Below are 20747 nucleotides of genomic sequence, written 5' to 3'. Positions count from 1 at the left end.
ATTTCTGTTGAAAGGAACAATTGGAATGTCTTCAAAAATTATTTTAATTGCTCACAAAATTAAACACACTGTTGAATGTCATAAACAGAAATTTTTAAAAATTATCCAAAGGACACAGTGGCAAGTGAGGCTTGTCAACAGGGTAGGCTCAAGTAGAATAATCAATTTGTATCGCAGGTAGTGACTACATTCTGTTTCCTGGCAGCTGAGTCAAAAATGGAAACTTCCCATGCATTCAAATTTAATTATAACAGTCTAGAGAGAGCAGCAGGGAGGTGTAAAAATAAAGTTAATTTTTTTTTCAGAGCACAGATTTGATTCTTTCAGTATGTGTATTTGTTTGAAAGCTTAGAGTTCAAAACCAGACAACATAAAATAAGATTTAGTCTTGTTTAAGGTTTATCTTACAGAACTGTGTGTGTGTGTATGTATGTCCAGCTGCTGACCTCATCTATAAAAGTATATCAATAAAAAAACTAGCAAAGATCTCATTTTAAAAACTAAGATCCTCAAGACCCACCAGGATGAATTAGGAGCAAAATGCATGCTTGACTAAGAGAATAAATCTACTTGTACACTAAGAGTGACTAAATCCCTACAAACGACAGAATAAATTGACTTGTTGCCTGAGGATATTTAAAATTGAATGTCTACTACATATAATGATTTTTTGTTTTGCAGAATTTTATGCTGAGTTGCTCCTTATGAAAATACAATGTCAATAGACCCACACTGCTTCTTAAGTTCATTCTGAGTGAATGGGACAAGGTTAACACATAAAGGAGGACACTTGTAATTCTCTGTTACAACAGGGATAGTCAATTCATTTCATACCTGTACTATGCTGATAAAGATTGAAAACAGGTGCTAGAACTTAGTCCTATGTGACATTGCCTCAGACTAGATTGCATTTCATCATGAAAATATTTCTGCCTACTCCAATTTTGGAAATATAATGAATGAAAGAGATAGTAATAGCTGAGGTGGACTGTCTGTGTTGCATGAATTGGCCCATAAACAATTGTTGTCCATGGAATCAGAGGTGGATGATGGAGCAGTGTTGAGGTTTCCTATATTCAACTATAATTAAATGTCTAATGGAGCAGACATTCAATCTTAAATATCCAAATTCAAGCCTTAAGAGGGTCTTAAACTTGAGGCATATCAGTGCAAGTGCATTTAAATAAACAGTAATATTTTCAATTTCAAAAACATGGTTTAGAAAGATAATCTCAAGAAAATTAGAGGACAAGGCCACAGTCTAGGAGAAAATATTTGCCAGACACATCTGATAAAGGATTAGTATCCAAAATATACAAATATCTTTTAAAACTCAACAATAAAGAAAAAACAACCTGATTTAAACATGGACCAAAGACACAGACAAATACCTAATCAAAGAGTATATCCAAATGGCCAATAAGTATAGGAAAAGATGTCCCATGTCATTTGTCATTAAGGAAATGCAAATTAAAACAACAATAATATATTACTGCATACTTATTAGAATGGCCAAATCCAGAACATTGCCAACACCAAATGCTGGTGAGGATATGGAGCAACAGTAACTCTCATTCATTACTGATGGGAGTGAAAAATGGTATAATCATTTAGGGAAATGTTTTGGCAGTTTCTTACAAAACTAAACACATTCTTCTCACACAATCCAGCAATCATGCTTCTTGATATTCACCCAAATGACTCTAAACATTATGTCCACAAAACAGTGCACATGGATGTTTACAGCAGCTTTATTCATAATTGCTAAAATTTGAAAGCAACCAAGATGTCCTTCAGTAAGCAAGTGGATCAACTGGGCTATATCCAGACAATGGATATATTTGGTGATAAAAAGAAAAGAATTATCAAGCTATGAAAAGACATGGAGGAAATGTAAATGCATATTATTAAATGAAGGAAGACTACAACAAATATACCGCTCTGGTGTGGAATGGGGGAAGTCAAATGTTGGGACTGTGCAGGGGCAGGGAAGAAGGATTATGGAAGCTCATAGTTGCTGTGAACCTGCCTGGCCAGTGTCGCTCAGTGGTTGAGTGCCAACCTATGAACCAGGAGGTCACGGTTCAATTCCTGGTTGGGGGCATGCAGGAATTGAAGACAGCTGATTAATGATTTCCTCTCATCATTGATGTTTTTCTCTCTCTCCCTCTCTCCCTTCCTCTCTGAAATCAATAAAAAATATATACATATATATTTAAAGTTGATGTGAACCTAAAACTGCTCTAAAAATTACAGTGTATTAATTTTTTTAAAAGCATGGATTGATTGGCTACTACATTGAAAGTCATATTTTATCATGACTTGCTTTCTTCCTCTCTTATTTATGGGGGAGGAGGTAGTGGTCCAATGTGTCTATTTCTCACCTGTAGACCAGCTGGCTCATAACTTACTCTATTTTCCATCATTCTATCTCCTATACTTCTGTTAATGACATGTGTTACTTTTTTTTTTAATTGCTCCCTTGGATAGCAATAAAAAGTTTTACTTGAGCCATATCCATTGGCTCAATGGATAGAGCATCAGCCTGCGGACTCAAGGGTCCCAGGTTCGATTTTGGTCAAGGGCATGTACCTTGGTTGCAGGCACATCCCTAGGAGGGAGTGTGCAGGAGGCAGCTGATCGATGTTTCTCTCTCATTGATGTTTCTAACTCTCTATCCCTCTCCCTTCCTCTCTGTAAAAAATCAATAAAATATATTAAAAAAAAGTTTTACTTGAAAAGTGACCGAAATTATTTAAATTGGTGCCCTGGAGACTAACTAGTTAGAACTCTTTAAGAAATTCTGATCATGCCAGCCTTGCCAATCTCTCTTCTCATTATTCATTGATTCCAAATTCCATTAATCCTCTATGATGAGAACTTTCCAGAAGTCTTTATAAGAAATGCTTTCTGCTTCATGGTATTTCTTACATATCATTCAGTTGGCTTGCCCTCAGGAGGCCTGATCACAAGGTGAAATGGGAGAGAGAAGGTGAGTGGGTCAGACATATTCTATCACTCACAGGAGCACCTTGTTGATGATCATAACAGCTACCTGTTATGAATCATCAAGCATGTGTCAGACACTGTGCTGGGTATTTCAATGAAAGTAAGTATTGTGTCCTTTGTGGTTAAGGGAACCAAGACTCAGACCTAACTTTTTAAAAGGCCATTAACCTGGGTTGGTTTCTGGATCCTCTGTTTGCAAGTGTCAGAAATAGGATTCCAATTAATTCAGGCAAAAGGGGTAAAGTTCGACTAAAAATTCCAAAGAAGTTTAAACAAACAGACTGAAAAAAGGTCACAGGTCAGCAGGGCCTCAGGAAGGCACAGAGCCAGCAACTTGAAGCTTCCCAAGACTTTGTCTTACTCCTGCCTGGACTGCTCTGCATGGGCCTTTATTCCCTCATTCCAGACAAGTTTTCTTTTTTGGCAAGAAACTGAGCTATCAACAGGTCCAAAAATTTGTATCTCAATTGTTTGGCCCTGGAGAGATACTAACTCTCTTTGCACTTATCAGTTCAAAAAATTCTGGCAAAAAAAGTTATTTTTATCCTACCTACCCCACTAGGCTAATAAACTCATCCTATTCCTAAAGAAACCGTATGGATGTCAAGAAACGGGAGTGGGATGAGAAGGAAGATCCAGGTAAATTGGAAACAATTATCATAAGACAAACTCAGAGATGCTCACTACAAAAACCATGATGGAGGGCCTGCAAGTAGTATTCTCAATATGCAGATGAGGAAAATAAAAGCTAAGAAATTAGCTTTTATTAGAAGTGCACAGCACTTCACAGGACTAGTGGATGCCAGTGGAACTTAAAGTCCACATGTTGGATTAAAGCCCAGTCCCTCTGACATCCATGCTGTGTGTATTTATCCTGAATTACAAGACAAAGACAGTCATGCAGCAATCTGGGTAGGAGGTGAGGAAAGGGGAAGAAGAATGGGATCGTTCCAAAGAGAAGGAAGTTCAAGTGCAAAGACCTTTCCAGAAGGAAACAAGCCTGACCTGTTCACAGGGCTGAAATAAAGCAAGGATGACTATATCTCAGCAGCTGAGTTGAGAAATATGAGAAGAGGTTTGACAGGTGAGCATGATCTGGATCCTGCAGGGGTTAGTAGGCCAAAGCCAAAAGCTTTACATGTTTAATGGGAAGTCATTGAATAGTTTTATAGGAAAGTAACATAATCTGATTTGTAGTGTAGAATGATGACTCTGAAGGAAGAATTGTGTGAGGGGAGGACACATATGGAGGCTGGAGGCCATTGTAGAAGAATAGGCAAGAGATGGTGGAGGCTTGAACTCAATTTTAGCAGTGATATTTGTGACCAGTAGATGGATTCCAGACACATTTTGGAGAAAAAGCTCACATTGTGCATAGAGTGTGAAGAAAATAAAGTAACCAGCTCTCTCCTAAATCCTAGATATTTGGCTATACAACAGGTTGTGTGATAAGGACATTTATTGAGATAACAAAACTTTATGGTAAAGCAGATAGAGTGGGTGAGTGGGTGGGTGGGAGTGGTTACTTCTGTTTTACTTCAGTGTTATGACTTGTATGCCTACTAGGCATCCAAGTGGAGATGTCCTATAGGTAGTTAGGCATATGAGTTTACAATTAAGGAAGGGGCTGCAATTGGAGATGCTGTAAAAAGCCATAGTCTTCAGCTTATAGATTTCCCTGGAATGAATGAATTCCCTAAGGAGACACTGTAGATAAAGAAACCAAGAGAGGGCATGTGCCGGGGGGTAGGGGAGGCCAGGGAAGGTCAATGGTGAAAAAAAGGAGACATATGTACTACTACATGTAATACTTTAAACAATAAAATAAAATTAAAATTAAAAAAAGAAACCAAGAGAGATAAGGGTAGAGCCTTGTGTCACACCAAAATTTAGAAGGCTGGTGGAGAAGGAGCAGACAGCAAGTCACTCAAGGTATAGTGTGTTTGGTGGCAGAAAAAGGGCTTCAAAGTCAAAGAACCCTAAAGAAAAAAAGTGTTTCAGGATGGAGGAAGAAGTCAACAACAACAAATGCTACCAAATGCAAGAGATCAAATAAATAAGGATAGAGACATTTGGATCAGAATTCTCTCTGCTGCAAGCTACAGAAATCCAATCAAGATTATCTTTAACAATATGGGGCTAGTTATCTCACATATCAATATATCTAAACCATGAGTTGTCTATATTTCCTTTATTCAAAGGATCAATAACACTACCACGAAACAGATACTTCCATCTTGTTTTTCTGCTATCCTCAGAGTGTGAACAATGTCTTTTTATATGCTAGCAAGATTACTATACGTCTTCAAAATCTCATATAGATATAACCACATCCAAGAAAGGAGGGTTTTTCTTTTATGCTTCTCTATTTAATAGGAAGTGCCCATATATGCCCCATCAGACCTTTACTCAAAACCCATAGGCTTAGTTTGATCTTAAACCAAAGTCTAAACCAGTCATTGGAAAGAAAAATTACCCCCCCCCCTTTTATATTTTGCTTAGATCAATTACAATTCACATTCCAAGGAATGGGAAGGGGTTTGGTTATCTTCCCTTATCTCATGAGGAAAAAAAAGTCCAAATATCATAAAAGTTTTAACTAAAGTAAGTAGAAGATGAAGACTAAAAAGAAGAAGAGGAGGTTGTGAAAAACAGAGGAGGAAGAAGAAAACGAACAGGTGAAGAAAGAGAAGAAGAAAAGAAGAGGCAGGATGGAAATATATTTGGGATAGATAACTAACAGTATCCACTTTCAAAGTTTTATAAAGACAATGTCAGTGGAGAGTGGAACTAAAAATTCTATTAGAGAAACTGCAGAGAGAAGGGGACGTGAAGAAGACAGTAAACATAAACAATATTTTAAGAAGTTCTGATGTAAAGGGAAGGTCAACCTAACAGCTTCCAAAGAAGGATATAGTCAAAGAAATTTGGGGTTGGTTTTAGTTATATTTTTAGGGGAGGTGATTTAGTGGCATTTTTGTATGTCGGTATGAATTACCCTAAAATGGGAGAGAATTTATGTAAGTAATGTGACAACTGCAGGAGCCAACTCCTCCAGAAAATGAGATGGAAAAAATCTGAGACGTTAATAGAGTTTGGTGTTAGTAGCAAAAATAAGCCTGTCCTTTTAATAGGATGAGTTAGTCAGTAGTTGAGTACAAATGTTGACAGGCTTATGGAATTTTTAGAAGACAAGGTTGTTCACATCCAATTGTATCTAATTTCTCTATAAAGTGAGCTTCAATATTATGAAAAAAGTATGCAGATGAAGAGGGGATGTTTGAAATTTGGGGAGAGAAGATAAGTGAGAGGCTCTGAGACCGAGGAAATGCATTGACTATTATGGGAAAGGTAGGAAGAGTTCAGATTTTCAAAATAATTTTTACTGTTACAACACTGGCAATGACTTAGTGGATAGTTTGCTTTGGTTTGGTTGGGATGGGATTGTTCCAGATAACAAGGACAGTGGAGGGGAAAATTAAGCAAAGGAGGTAAGAGTGTTTTCAAGAAGGTATTATAGTACTAGATCACGAAATTTTTAGGCTAAATAAGAAGAGAAGTAAAGCCAATGCATTGAAAATCTGAATGAAGTCAGATAATGTTTGTTGTGGGAGCAGTAAAAAAAATACACTGAAAATGTAGAAGGTGAGCAGAAGATAGTCAGAAAATGGCAGGTTTGAAATTAAAATTTTGAAAGTGGGCTAACTATTGATGATGACAAGACAGCTGATAGTTGGAGCTAAAGACACCCAGGATCTGGGGGTCTAGGATGTCCACTTCCTGGCTCTTCCACTTATTAGCTGGTGATCATGGATAAGGTACTTTACATCTACATGTCTCTGTTTCTTTATCTAAAAAATAAGGATAATAATATAAGCTAATTCATAGAGCTGTTTGAAACCTAAATAAGTTCATATATATATACAGTGCCTTCAACAGTGTCTAGCACATAGTAAGCCTTCAGGAGGTATTAACATTTAGTATTGTCTGTATTTGTATTATATATGTATTACTTTATGTTTAAATGATAACAAAGATTATGAATATATTGAGTATTCACTCTATGACAGGTACTGTTCTAAGCACTTATCTTTTTAAAAATCTCATTAATCCTCACATGTCTTTACAAAGTTGGTACTATTTGAATGCCCATTTCATAGTTTCAGAGACAGAGAACAGCTGGGAATGGTAGAGGCAGGCTTTGTACTTCCAGGTACTCTGCCCTTTGCCACCATCCTATGTGGTGAATTACAGGGAAATAGAAAAGGCCAGGAGGCAAGGACACAATGAAAGAGGAGAAGCCATTGGAGGCAGAGACATGAGAGCTACAGGAAGGGCTGTGGGTAATGAAGTCAAGGATGTGCACTTCAAAGAATCTGGGGTTTTGAGAGAGGAAGGAGACAGCCTGAGAGTGACAGTGAGGAGTAAGGCTTACAAGGCACAGAAGCATTTCAAGCATTTCCGACCGAAAGGACAAGAAAAAATAACTTCAAATATGGGCATCCAGAGGACTTGGCAGTTCCTGAGGGGGCTGTCCCCGTCATTGTATTTTTATCCCAGGGAGAGGAAGTGCTTGTCCTCTGGTCCCATCTTGCTAAGAATCATACTCGGTTTAGGAGTGAAGCTATCAAGTTAACCAAGAGGATACCCAGGCATCTTTTACTGTTAGAGATCCCAGACCAATACCTACATAAAAGTATTTTTGAAAAAACACACGAAAAACTCTTAAACTTGGGACTTTCCTGCCATGTGAGATGTTGCAAACAATGTGATTAGGTCCACATTTTCAAATTCCACTCCCCAAGACAGATTTGAAAACAAACAAATGGATCGAACACTTTTCAAAGTAGTAGGTATCAGCAAGGTGTAGCCCAATGGCCAAGTCTTGTCCATCACCTGTGTTTCTAGGGCCTCAGAGCTAGGAATGCCTTGTACAGTTTTAAATGGTGGAAAAAAGTTAAAAGACAAATAATATTGAGTGACATGCAAAAATTATAAGCAATTCAAACTCTAAATAAAATAATTAAAATCGTGTTAAATATCAGCATTAATACAGTATTTGCAAAATATTCTTATGAGAGGGAACCCAATTAAACAAAATGCTATTACCCACCCCCCAAAATTATCTTTTTTTCGTTCTATACTGTTATTATTATATTTTAATCTCATCAGTAAAATATAGTAGAAATTTGTTTTCCCTCATGTTACATAAGCACCTACCTAATAGTCTCAATTTTATCTCTTAGCCTACCAAGTATAAAGGCTTTGCTATCTGGCCCTTGATAGAAAAATTTTGATGACTTTTGGTTATAAATAATGGGTAGACAAAGTTTATTTTACTGTAGGTATCACAATGAAAAACATATTATGATTGTGATATGTGGACATCTGTATATGTGGACAATTGTATAGCCATTCAGCCAATAGACAATTATTGAGTACCTACTATGTACTAGAATCTGTCTTGGTTGTTGAGCATATAAAATTGAACATAAATAGTAATTGCTCTCAAGAAAATCAGTCTCACTATTTTATTGCCATAGTAATTCTAGTAGAATTTAAGAAGAACATAGGATTTCTACAGAATCCCACTTCAAATGAATATGCCCCCCTCCCCCCGGCCTCTTTCTCTCAGTTTTCAGCTACTATTGGTTATTGACTTTCATATTTCTATGTAACAGTCAAGTGGTTCTCTGTTTTCTGTTCAAGGATAGAAAACAGGAGTTATAGCAAATGTGAAATCTCTCCCCCACCTTTAACTCCATTGGGATGCTTTTTGACCTCTCCTTCCTATGCTTATTCCCTATTATGTCATTTAATTTGTTGGGGTCCTGGCATGCCACTTGGATTAAAGTCACTCAAGACATGTGCCTCTGCCAAGCAGAACTGAGCTGATGTCTATTGCCATAGCAATTGCATTGCTCATCTACAGACAGCAACAAGACCCAAAGCCATTGCCATATTTTTCAGTAGCTAACTCTTATCCTTTTCTTTCTAAATTGCCCCTGACATCAATTGCCCAACAGGATTTCAGTGTGGGTTTAGGTGACTGAACAGCCAATGAGTATGGGGCATTCTTACAGCATGCAATCATAACTTGTGTTTAGCTTTCATAACAAAATCTTATCCAAAACCATCTCAAAGAAGCCAAAACCAATTCAAAACCACTTCCTAGGTCCACATTGCATAACAAGTGGATATGTTCTTTCCCACATCATAGCCAAGGGCACTAGGTAACTGGTTGTCTGGATATATGAATGGTGAAAGTATTTGTCTATTATGTTTAAGCTATAAAAATTGCAAGCTATCTGGTTCCATGTTGTTTACTAAACATTTTTTCTATTCATATTCATTGCTATTCTGTCTTTGACTCTTGGGAAGAATATGCTGCTCTCTCTCTCTCTCTCTCTCTCTCTCTCTCAAAATATAACTGTGGGGAGTAGAAGAACGGGGAATGTAAGGCTTTCACTGAATACCTACAGATTGAGAAATAGGGGAGAAAGAGAATGAATATGTAAGAGGCACACTGACAGGAAGAAAAAAAAAAGACATTCAGCTTTTTAACATTAAAACATTTTTCACATTTCTCAAGTATCTTATTTCCCTGAGCTCTATCAACACTAATGAGCTTATGTGTCTGGGAAATAGCAAGGATTTGGGAATGTTTACTTGGTTCAGTAATCACCTCTCTCCCAAAATGTCTTCGTTGGTAGCAGTAGAAATTCTCAAAATCCTGAGTCCATGGGTAAGAAATCTTCATCCCTTTACTTTTAGAGAATACACAGAGCTGGGGCATCTCTCGCGATATAGCCAGTGCACTTCCACAGAGGGGAGGGTTTGGGTTGTGCTGTAACAGGAAGGGATAAAAGAATGAATTAAAAGCTAAAGTGTACAGAAATTAGAGGGTTTTTTTGGTTTGTTTTTTTTAAGTGAGAGACAAATTAGGCTTGCAGAGAGGGCGGGATCCCATGATAAACCATGATCAGAGGTCAGATGATGCAAATCGGTTCTGAGTAGCTCTATACAGTTCCACCCCACCATTCAACCAAAAGAACATTTCTGCAGTTGATTTATCATGGTCTCTGAAACTGGCAGCATTATCAAAAATCTTCAAGGTTGTAATAAAAGAGATACGTATTTTAACTTAGTGCAACCAATCTGATGCCAATTTGGTAAGAAAGGAACATATGAACCGATTATTGAAGTTCTGAGCTTCGGTTAAACCTCACCTACCCCCACCACTATCAAAATATGAATCTTTAATCAACTCCACTTTGTGCATTCCACGTCTCTGGGAAGGCACTAACCTGCCCTACCCTCATCAGAATCCTCCATCTCCCTCAAGCTTAATTTGTCTCTCACTTAAAAACAAAACAAAAAAACAACCCTCTAATTTCTGTACACTTTAGCTTTTAATTCATTCTTTTATCCCTTCCTGTTACAGCACAACCCAAACCGTCCCCTCTGTGGAAGTGCACTGGCTATATCGTGAGAGATGCCCCAGCTCTGTGTATTTGGCATACAGAACCACCAAAATGTGCAATTTGTACTTCTTAAAATACCTCTCACATCTGCCCCCTCATCTCTATCCACACTGCCACCACTTCAGTCTATCTAGGCATCCCCACCTCTCACCTGGATTTCTGATATAAACTAAGTGGTCTTACTCCCTGACTCTACTTAAATGGGAGACTTTTCTAAACTGCAAATCTGATCTGGTCACCTTGCGTAACTTCCCTGTGGTCTCCCACAGTCCTCGGGATAAAGCTCACACCCATCTCTGTCTCCACAAGTACTCTTGTTTAGTGGCTTTTCCAGAACAACTCCAAGCATGTGTATAGGGCTCTTTCATTCTCTGCCATAGTGACATTTTCCCCACTGTTTTATGCTGCCTCATGCCTTTGCATCTTCGTTGCGATGCTGGGTAGTCTTACTAATCTGTCTCATGAAACTGCTCCATAAGCAAAGGGACCATGTCTTGTTTACTGTTGTAGCTTGTGACACCTGACACAGTGTCTGACACAGGATAGAATGAGACAAAGGACTGGCAACTTTTAAAGAGAGCTGACAATTCCCAAAGGAAGCAGCAGTGTTTCCTAGCTGAGTGCAGGTACCACAGTGATGAGGGTACAGTTATCCCTCCAAAATTTTCAAGGGTTCTGAAAAATTGGGCCATAGGAGAGAAGGATAGGGTGAGTGATGGGCACCAGGGGGAAAAAGGAATGCATAAAAACAAACTGTCTACTGCATAATTTTGCAGAGGGCTGGCCCTGATGTGAAGGGTGGCTCAAAGGGAAATTACTGCCCAACACAGGAGTCAAGAATACCAATTATTTTCCTCTTAAGTAGGGCCAGACCAACGCAACAGAAAACCAGAGAGAATGGGCATTGCATTCCTGGAAGGAAGCTGATGGTGTTGGTGCCATCAGCCTGGTTGACTAAGGAGACATGATCCAGGAGCCACCCAGCAGAAGGCTGGTACACCACAGACAGACATGCTTCTTGGAAAAGACCTGTGGCAATTAGGAATTCAAGCTTAGCCCCAACTTTTCAAATGAAGCCTTCTAATTTTCCTCTTCCCTCCCCTAAGCTTCTTCCAGGAAACTTGCCTTGTCCTACTGTGGTCGGGAAAGATCAAATGTGCCTTTTACCGAAAGGGCAGAGCTCTCCTCTCCTCCCTGCTCCTTCGTGTGTACCCACATGTGACAGCTCATGCAGGGACACTCCTGGGGCCTCTGACATGGAGCCTCCTCCACCCTGTGTCTATGACCTTTTGTGTAGAGTGCAAGGTGGGAGGCCAGACCTGCTATCCAAGACAGTAAATGATGGTAGAATAATGTGACTATAAAAACCACCACTATGAATAGAATGTTTCTGTGATATACTGTGCGCTCAGATATATTTTGTGTCATAGCTTCATATTTTCACTTATCCTCAATAATTTTAACCCACACCTTACCAAGAGAATTAGAAAAAATCTGAAAAATCACATGGCCTATCCTACCAAGTGGAAATAAAAAGTAGTTATTAAAATGGGAATTTGACTCCACCTTAGTACCCAATCTTTTCTCCCAATATCCCAAAAATATCTCCAAATTCTCCTGATGTTCTCTATTTGCTTGCAATGGAAACAGTATAACTTTTCAGTAGGTCTCTTCTGTAAAACCACTTTCTCTATCCTGCCTGATGGTACCAGTACTTATAACCCTTAGAGCACAGAACCATTCCCCTTCCACTTCATTCCTCTCATCATTTTGTGGACTTTTGGAAGATAGAAATTCATCTCAATTATCTTAATTTCTCATCATTAGATCACACTTTTCTTCCAAACACTCCTTCCTATGTATGACTCTTGACTATGACTCTTCATGGGTTGGGATCATGGCTGATTTCAGCATTTAGGAGATAATACATAGGTACTGGTTGCAAATACACTGCTGCCCCTTTCTGAAACCTTCATTTTCTCACATTAAGTTAAATACTGCAGCCCCGCCGGCGTGGTTCAGTGTTTGAGCATCGACTATGAACCAGGAGGTCATGGTTCAATTCCCGGTCAGGGTCCATGCCCAGGTTTCGAGCTCGATCCCCAGTAGGGGGCAGGCAGGAGGCAGGTGATCAATGATTGTCTCTCATCATTGTTGTTTCTTTCTCTCTCTCCCTCTCCCATCCTCTCTGAAATCAGTAAAAATATATTTTCTTAAAAGTTAAATACTGCTGAAACCGGTTTGGCTCAGTGGATAGAGCGTCGGCCTGCTGACTGAAGGGTCCCGGGTTCGATTCCGATCAAGGGCATGTACCTGGGTTGCGGGCACATCCCCAGTGGGGGATGTGCAGGAGGCAGCTGATCGATGTTTCTCTCTCATCGATGTTTCTAGCTCTCTATCTCTCTCCCTTCCTCTCTGTAAAAAATCAATAAAATATATATTTTTTTAAAAAGTTAAATACTGCAGGTGGAAAGATTTCATCATTTCCTGGTGTCAGCCCATGAGAGGGCTGTGAGGGTGCAGGTGCTGTTAACATTTCACAGGATTTTGAATTTTGAGGCATTGGATGGATGGTGTGGTGGTGATGGTCTAGATCAGTGATGGCGAACCTTTTGAGCTCGGCGTGTCAGCATTTTGAAAAACCCTAACTTAACTCTGGTGCCGTGTCACATATAGAAATGTTTTGATATTTGCAACCATAGTAAAACTAAGACTTATATTTTTGATATTTATTTTATATATTTAAATGCCATTTAACAAAGAAAAATCAAACAAAAAAATGAGCTCGCGTGTCACCTCTGACACACGTGTCATAGGTTCGCCATCACTGGTCTAGATCATATCTCACTCAAAACACTCACAGCAAAGCTTCCACAGAGCTCAATCAGCTCCATTGAGGCTGGACAAGCACTAGTCCTGGAAGTGGTGAGACCACTGGGTCACTACCAAACAGTCAGGAACGGAAATGTGCTGTGTTTTATAAATCATAGGGTTCCTGACCCAAAGAGCAACTCAATTTCTCTGACGATCCCACAGTATTTTTAGCCATCGAGCTGGCTGGTTCCCTGTCTGAGTAATATTCCTCTCTTGTTTGGTCGATCTTAATTCTTCCTTCCTTCCTTCCTGCTGTGAAGTGGTATGTTTACTATGTACTGCTAAATCACTACCATATTTACTTGTATTTTTATTGCCAAGATGCTCACAACATTTTTTTTCCCATCTGGAAGGAAAAACCATAATTTAAAAAAAAGAAAGAAAGAAAAATGTGGTTCTTACATGAACAAAAATGTTTCACTTTATTTTCTACACACATTCTGAGCACTTCCAGGTTATCAGGTATCATCATTAAGCACTTAACACATAGTATCTCATTTAACACTCACCACATTGATTGATAAATACTTATTGTTATCCTCAGTTTTATTTATGGGGAAATAAGCACAGAGCAACTTTCCCACAGTCATCTGCTTACATATGGTAAAGTCAGAATTGGAACCCAGGTCAGCAACACTCCCAAATTTAACTTGGCTACTAATCTCTATGACTCTGAAGTCTGTATTCTCATTCCCTATTGCTCCTTCCAATTCTGGCCATGTTAACCAGTTTGAAAAGAACCCCTTGCATAACATAATTGTGTATCACACAAGAGCCTAGAAATTATCAATTTCTTCACATTGTAGATGATGTAGCAAAGACCTAAGGAATTTAAATGACTTACATAAGATGTCAAAGGAACTTCATGCGATCTAAAATCAAAACTAGGTTTTCTTGTCCTGTGGGTCTTTTATCCATGTTACAACATGGACTTCTTGTGCCCTCCCCCTGCCCTGGCTTTTTACTATGATTTTCTTTTCCTTCACTCAAGAAGCTCTGTTTGGCAAAGGAGAATGTGACATCTCAGAGCGAGCGATCCAAATACATCATTTGGAGCCATCATGCACCACAGTGGATACATGAAACCTTTCGGAGGCTTAAGACATCTTGGTTGTAAATGAAGATGTTAATTTATGTTTTCTCATTTTATAAATTACCCACAGGAATCCACTTGGCTGCTGGCTCAGACTACCAGGAAGACCAATGGTAGGCAAGCTTCAAAGTAGGCATCTATGTTGTGGGTGGCCTGCAATGCCCCTTCTACCCTCCTCACCTCCCAGCATTCATCTTCTTCCCTGCTCATCTGTCACATGCCCAAAGCATCTCACTGACTTGGCTACCCAAGCACACCTTATATGAACTTTCCCCCACCCCTTCTCCATTATCCTTCTCTTCGTCTCTCCTCCAAATTCTCATTCCCTAAGCTGAATGATCATCAAGGTTTTGAGGGCCTCTATCATTCTGTCCCATGCTTTTTCTGTCCCCCTTTCTATATTCTGAGAGCATCTGTGACCTTCCTATACTTCCTTCAACCCAATCCCTACAAAAGGATTCCACCAAAACAGGACAGTGTTGAAATTCTGGGATCTTTCCAATACCTCTTTTCCATGATGACCACCCAATCAACACTTAGTTACCTGAATGCCATTCCTTTATGTCCTGCTCTTTCCTGGTCTAGACCTTCTTTATTTTCTACCCTGTGCTATTTGTCCCCTCCCTTTCTATTCCCATTGAACCCACTATACCCCATACATGATTCTATTATCAGTACACATTACATTAGTTCCCAACTATTTACTTTTGGTGGGGCTATGTAAAGGCAGATATTTCATCCCATTCATCTCTTCGCCTATCCAAACATCAATAGATTTTAAACTTTTAAAAATATATTTTTTTTATTATTGATTTCAGAGAGGAAGGGAGAGGAAGAGAGAGAACATCAATGATGAGAGAGAATCATTGATCGGCTGTCTCCTGCACACCCCACACTGGGGACTGAGCCCGAAACCTGGGCATGTGCCCTGACCGGAAATCAAACCATGACCTTCTGGTCATAGGTCGATGATCAACCACTGAGCCACGCCAGCCGAGCAACAACAATATATTTTAGATGAATGGATAGACAGTTGTATATCCTCCCCCATCATCAGGATAGCTTATTCATAAACAAATCTCTCAGGTTTCATCCCCAGCCACCCATGAACAGAGAGATGAATCAATAAAAAACTGTGCTTTCACTATACTGAAAACTCAAATCAGTATAGTGAAATCATCACAGAAAATTCAAAAATCCTACTACTCCTTATGTGAGTTCCTCTCAAGGATGGTTTGCCCAAACTATACCCTGTCCTGACAACATTGTGGACATTGTTATCTAGTGTGTGAAAAGTGGTCAGAAGTATATGTAATAATTGAATTAGCAATGTCAGGCTTGTTCTAGGAGAAAAAAAATTTCAAGAAAATAAAAAAGCCAAGTTGGAAATAGTTTAACTGTGGGGTGTGTCAACTCTTTGCGGAGCTGTGTTTACATTCCTGGAATCATAAGAATGCGATAAGACAGCAGGGCTTTGGATCCAGTCAAAAGTCTCTAAAAAGGTGACACTGTGCCTGGCCAGACTGAAGGGTCCCTGGTTCAATTCTGGTCAAAGCCACATGCCTTGGTTGCAGGTTCCCCAGCCCTGGTCGGAGGAGGCAACCAATCAATGTGTCTCTCTCACATCTATGTTTCTCTCTTGTCTCTCTCTAAAAATCAATGGAAAAATATCCTCGAGTGAGGATTAACAACAACAACAACAACAAAAAGGTGGCACTATTGCCCTGGCTGACATGGCTCAGTTGGTTTGGCATTGTTCCATGCACTGAAAGGTTACTGGTTTGATTCCCGGTCAGGGCACATGCCCAGGTTTTGGGCTTGATCCCCAGTAGGGGGCATTCCTGAACACATCCGTGTTTCTCTCTTTCTCCCTCTCCTTTGCTCTCTAAAAATCAATTTTTTAAAAAGTGACACTATCTATGTCTGTTCTGCAACTAGCAGGGTGGTCACGAACATCTGCCCTCATCAATGATATCATGGAAGAGAAGCCCCATGCAAAGGAAGCTAACAGTAAATTGGATGCTTTAGTTGATTCTGCCTCAGGGCAGTGGTGGGGAGATTTGGGAGAGATACAGAGGGACTCACAAGTATAAGATCACAGAGGTGTAGTCTTGGGTTATAAGTAAGACAGGCCTCCAGCCCGCTTGTACAGTGCAGATGTCTGCCTCGGCCGGTCAGGACAAGTAAATTAAACCTTCTCACATCCGTGTTGTGATGCCAGCCGCTCCCAGTGGCCTTCCGTGCATGGGAGGAAATCCCGGAACTGGGAGGAAGCTCCTTCCCCTGGCATGGGGGCTTTTGGGGATTGGCTTTGTTTCCTGGAAAGTAAGGCAGCCTTTGGGCTTGACTACTCTTGGTGGGCCTTGAGGCCACTGAAGAGCTAGACAAGGGGCTCAACCTATATCTTTAGGTATAGAGAAAAGGGTTCTTTCTACACTATTAATATTGCGTTGCATATTCAACTATGTACTTAGAGTTTTTCTTTTTCATTTTATGAGAATTATTTCCCTTGACAGAGCCTCTATTACAGTTTTCCTGATGCCTAGTATGAACTGTTGAATAAATAAAAACAAACTGAACCTTGAAAACAACGTTTAAAGGCAGCATATATGAACATTCAGGCTGAAATGAGTAGGAAACTTCTATGAAACATTAAGTAGAGCGGAATAAGATAAAGTTAAAATGTATTGGGTAGGGTGGGACAACCTTACATGCCAGAGTTTGAACTTTAATCTCTCTAAACAACACACCCTGTTTTAAAGCACTAAAGGCTTCACTTTGTTTCTTGCGATGCTTTTCAACTTCTGTTCATCAGAGTCCAGGAATTAATTATGCAAAGGTGGCTTAGGGTCCCAGGAATGTCTGGGGTGGGCTTGGAGTGGAAGCTGAGTTCATGAAAAGAGCAATTAAATCATGTTTCTGACTGCCCATGCCTACTCCAACCAGAACAGCTATGTATGTATCTATTTTTACTCTATTGGTTTGCATAGAATCTTGCATTTGAAAAGAAAAAAAAAAAGCAGTTCACTTGCTTGATTTGAAAGCCATTGACTGTTTAGCTGTACTCTGCATGGTCAGGAACAGGGAGGGACTGCGGAAACAATATTCAATAAGCTATCGGAACAGCAGAAAGTTGCAGGAATAGCAACTTGAACACAGATGGAGGGACAGAGCTGACTAGTTGCTAACCAAGCTTGTTCCCTCTTCCTTGTCACACAGAAAAACTATTTCCCAGACTGCTTTGCAGTTAGGTTGGTACCAGGTGGCTGGATTTGGCCAATTCAATAAAGTTGGGGTGGTGTATGTTATTTCCAGGCCTGTCCATTAGATATCTTGCTCCATATTCAATATTTTCTCATCCCCATATCTCCTTCCCCATGTGCTAGCTGGATGGTACCAGGGCACCTCTGAAGTGACAATGTTATAGAGACTCAAGATCCTGTGTCCCTTAGTCTACACTTGCAGAAAACCACCAAGGATTGACGTCCAACCAGGAATGTCCATATAGACTTTCTGCTAACAAGATGCAGATTCTAACTGGGGTAATCTATTGAGATTAAGAGTTTCTTTTTTACGATAGCATAGCCCACTGTGATGAATAAATATGGTAAAAGGCCAATGTTCTACCTAGCATAGTTGATATCCGCAGGATCATTTTTAATGCCCTTTTCCTCAACATGAGAAAATTGTTTTGACTTACAACATGAAAAATAAAAAAGGTCAGAAAATAGAAGCAGAGTGAATTTTCCTATTTCATATAATTCTTTATATATTATGTCTTAATTTTTTAACAAAAAATAAAATAAATAAGACAACATAAAAAATCATTTTAATTGCATTATTGTATTTTTAAATGGCAAAAGTATACACCTACATATTGATCTAGTCTAGTAATAAGCAATAAAATCATAGCCTCCATTTTTCTAGGTTTAATATTCTACAAATTTGTCAATGATTTTGTCAAAATTAATTTTCTTCATCTATTTCTGTTAATATATAGATTTTGTCAATTTGTGTTCACTAATAGTTGATGGAAAAATACATTTTTATCCATTTCAATGTCATAAAGTTTCTTTCACATAAAGCAACATATACAAACAGCTAAGAAATCTCTTAAACAGCATAAGCCTGGCCAACTTTCATAAAAATGCCATTTCTTAATAAATTTCAGAATTTACATACTGTCCATGTCTTTGTTCTTTGGTATTAATTCTAGTTACTTCCATTTTGTTATAGTCATCAATGTTCCACTAAAATACTTTCACCAGAAATTCATCTTAAACTTCTATTACATTTAGTAAAATGTAAATGTAAATTTGGTTTTCTTTTTCTGCTTTAGAACTTGTGTCTACATCTTGGTGAAATGATCAGGTGTTGCTGTTTTATTTCTCCAACAATATAAGCTTAGCATCTTTTGTTATTTCTGAGTATTTTTCTTCTAACTTGATTCATTTTTCACTGTGAAAGTCCAATTTCTACATTTTGCATAGTTAATAAATAGCCTTTCTCACCATGTCTGTGCACCAGTTTGCAAGGAACAAGCTAATATTAAACTGATTCTGGCTGTTTGCAAATATTTTTATGCCTGACTTCTTCACACCAGGCAAAAAAGTATATTCAGAAAAGAAAAATCAAGTACAGTTATCTTTGTTTATTTCAAATGTACTGTTTGAATGCAGGAATATAGAGTGCCACGGGAGTTGGGAATATAAACTGTACCGGAAGCAAGCTCCAAGGATTCTGAATCATTAGGGTTTCCTCTGGAAATGAACTTGGTGGCTGAGTCCACATGTGTTGGAGGCCAATTACCCAGCTGGGAGTTCTCTAAATTAACTTTCATATAGAATCCAGTGTTTTTTTTAAAGAGGTCATTTAAATGTGCTAATTTGAAGCATAAATATATGTTATTGAAACTCAGTTGAAACTGTGGCAAATGTTTCAAAAGTAGACAACAAAAAATTTTTTTTTCACTGACAGTGCTTAAGAATTGCTGGGCATGGTGGTAATTTAAAAGCAGACCGACTTTTAGTTTCAGTGTGTTTTCAATTCTCCATGGGTAATACACCCCTAATTGTACCCCAGGTGGATCGTGCATCCAACCCCTGCCCAAATACGGATGGATGATTATGTAACTATCCACTTACTGGAATGGAAAATGTGAACAGACATGAGAAGGGCAATGGAACCAGGAATCTGTTAACACCTCTACTGATGCCTGTATGCTTGAATCTGTAAAGGTTTTGAGCACATTTTTGTGGATAGCTCTGTTACTGTGTATTCCAGGATCTCCCTAAAACGTTGAGTCAGAAACAAAATCCTAGTTTGGATAGTTCTCTGGGAAAGAAAACATTTGCAGAGATTCCTGATTCAGGTAGTCCTTTTCCATGAGAGCCAAGCCTTCTCCTTAACAATAGATTGTGGCCATTTTCCTCAACCAGAGTCTCATTCCCACACCATCCCTGGGGAGACACACTCAGAAAACCAAACTAAACATAAATAGAGACAAATTGTGCCTTTTGCTCAGAGAAAAAGAAAACACACTGCAGGTGGAGAAATAGAAATGTCCTTTGAATGCCAGGTAACCCTTGTACCTGTCCCAAAGTCGGCACACCTTCTACAGAGAGCCAAGCAGCCACTTAACAGGTGGGAAAAGAAAAGTGACCAAGACCAGCTGGGTGTGGCGGCAGCAAGTCAGGGAAGCGTGATGAAGTAGAAGCTATGATGATAGCAAGGCATGCAATGTCTCCCTTCTAGCTGGAGAAAACTCCTATTCTCCCTATACAGAATTCCTTTGGAAAGATCATCCCTATGGAAGAGAGAAAAGTTCTTCTAAGATTTCTAGTTTCATCTCTGAGTTTCTTTTATTTTTCCCCGACCTTGTCTGGCTGCCCAGAGCTCAGTTAATCCTCCTCAAAATAAAATACTTTTGCAGTTGTTTCCAGCCTATTCTCTTGTCCATTATGTTTTCACGCCAACTCCTTGACTGTGACTATATAGACCCATGAATCATTGAAACAAAGCCCAGACTAAGCCCAAAACCTTGGGATGTTCACCTCATGGCTCATTTTGACAGATTTATTTAAAGGAGTTTCTGTTGTTGCTGTTGTTTTACTTAATTTTTGTTTCCTTTTCCAACTAAGCCTATCTTCCAATTCAGGGCCAACTTCACATATTTATGTAGTGGATTCCCTGGAATTAGTCTCCATACAAGCTACCCCTTCTTCCAAGGCAGAGTCCATTAGACCCTCCCTTTGTGGACAGGACTAATTCTCCCTGTTCAAAGCTGC

The sequence above is a fragment of the Myotis lucifugus genome, unplaced genomic scaffold (genome assembly GCF_000147115.1).
Source record: "Myotis lucifugus unplaced genomic scaffold, Myoluc2.0 scaffold_17, whole genome shotgun sequence".
Taxonomy (NCBI): domain Eukaryota; kingdom Metazoa; phylum Chordata; class Mammalia; order Chiroptera; family Vespertilionidae; genus Myotis; species Myotis lucifugus.
Note: the sequence above shows the minus strand (reverse complement) of the source record.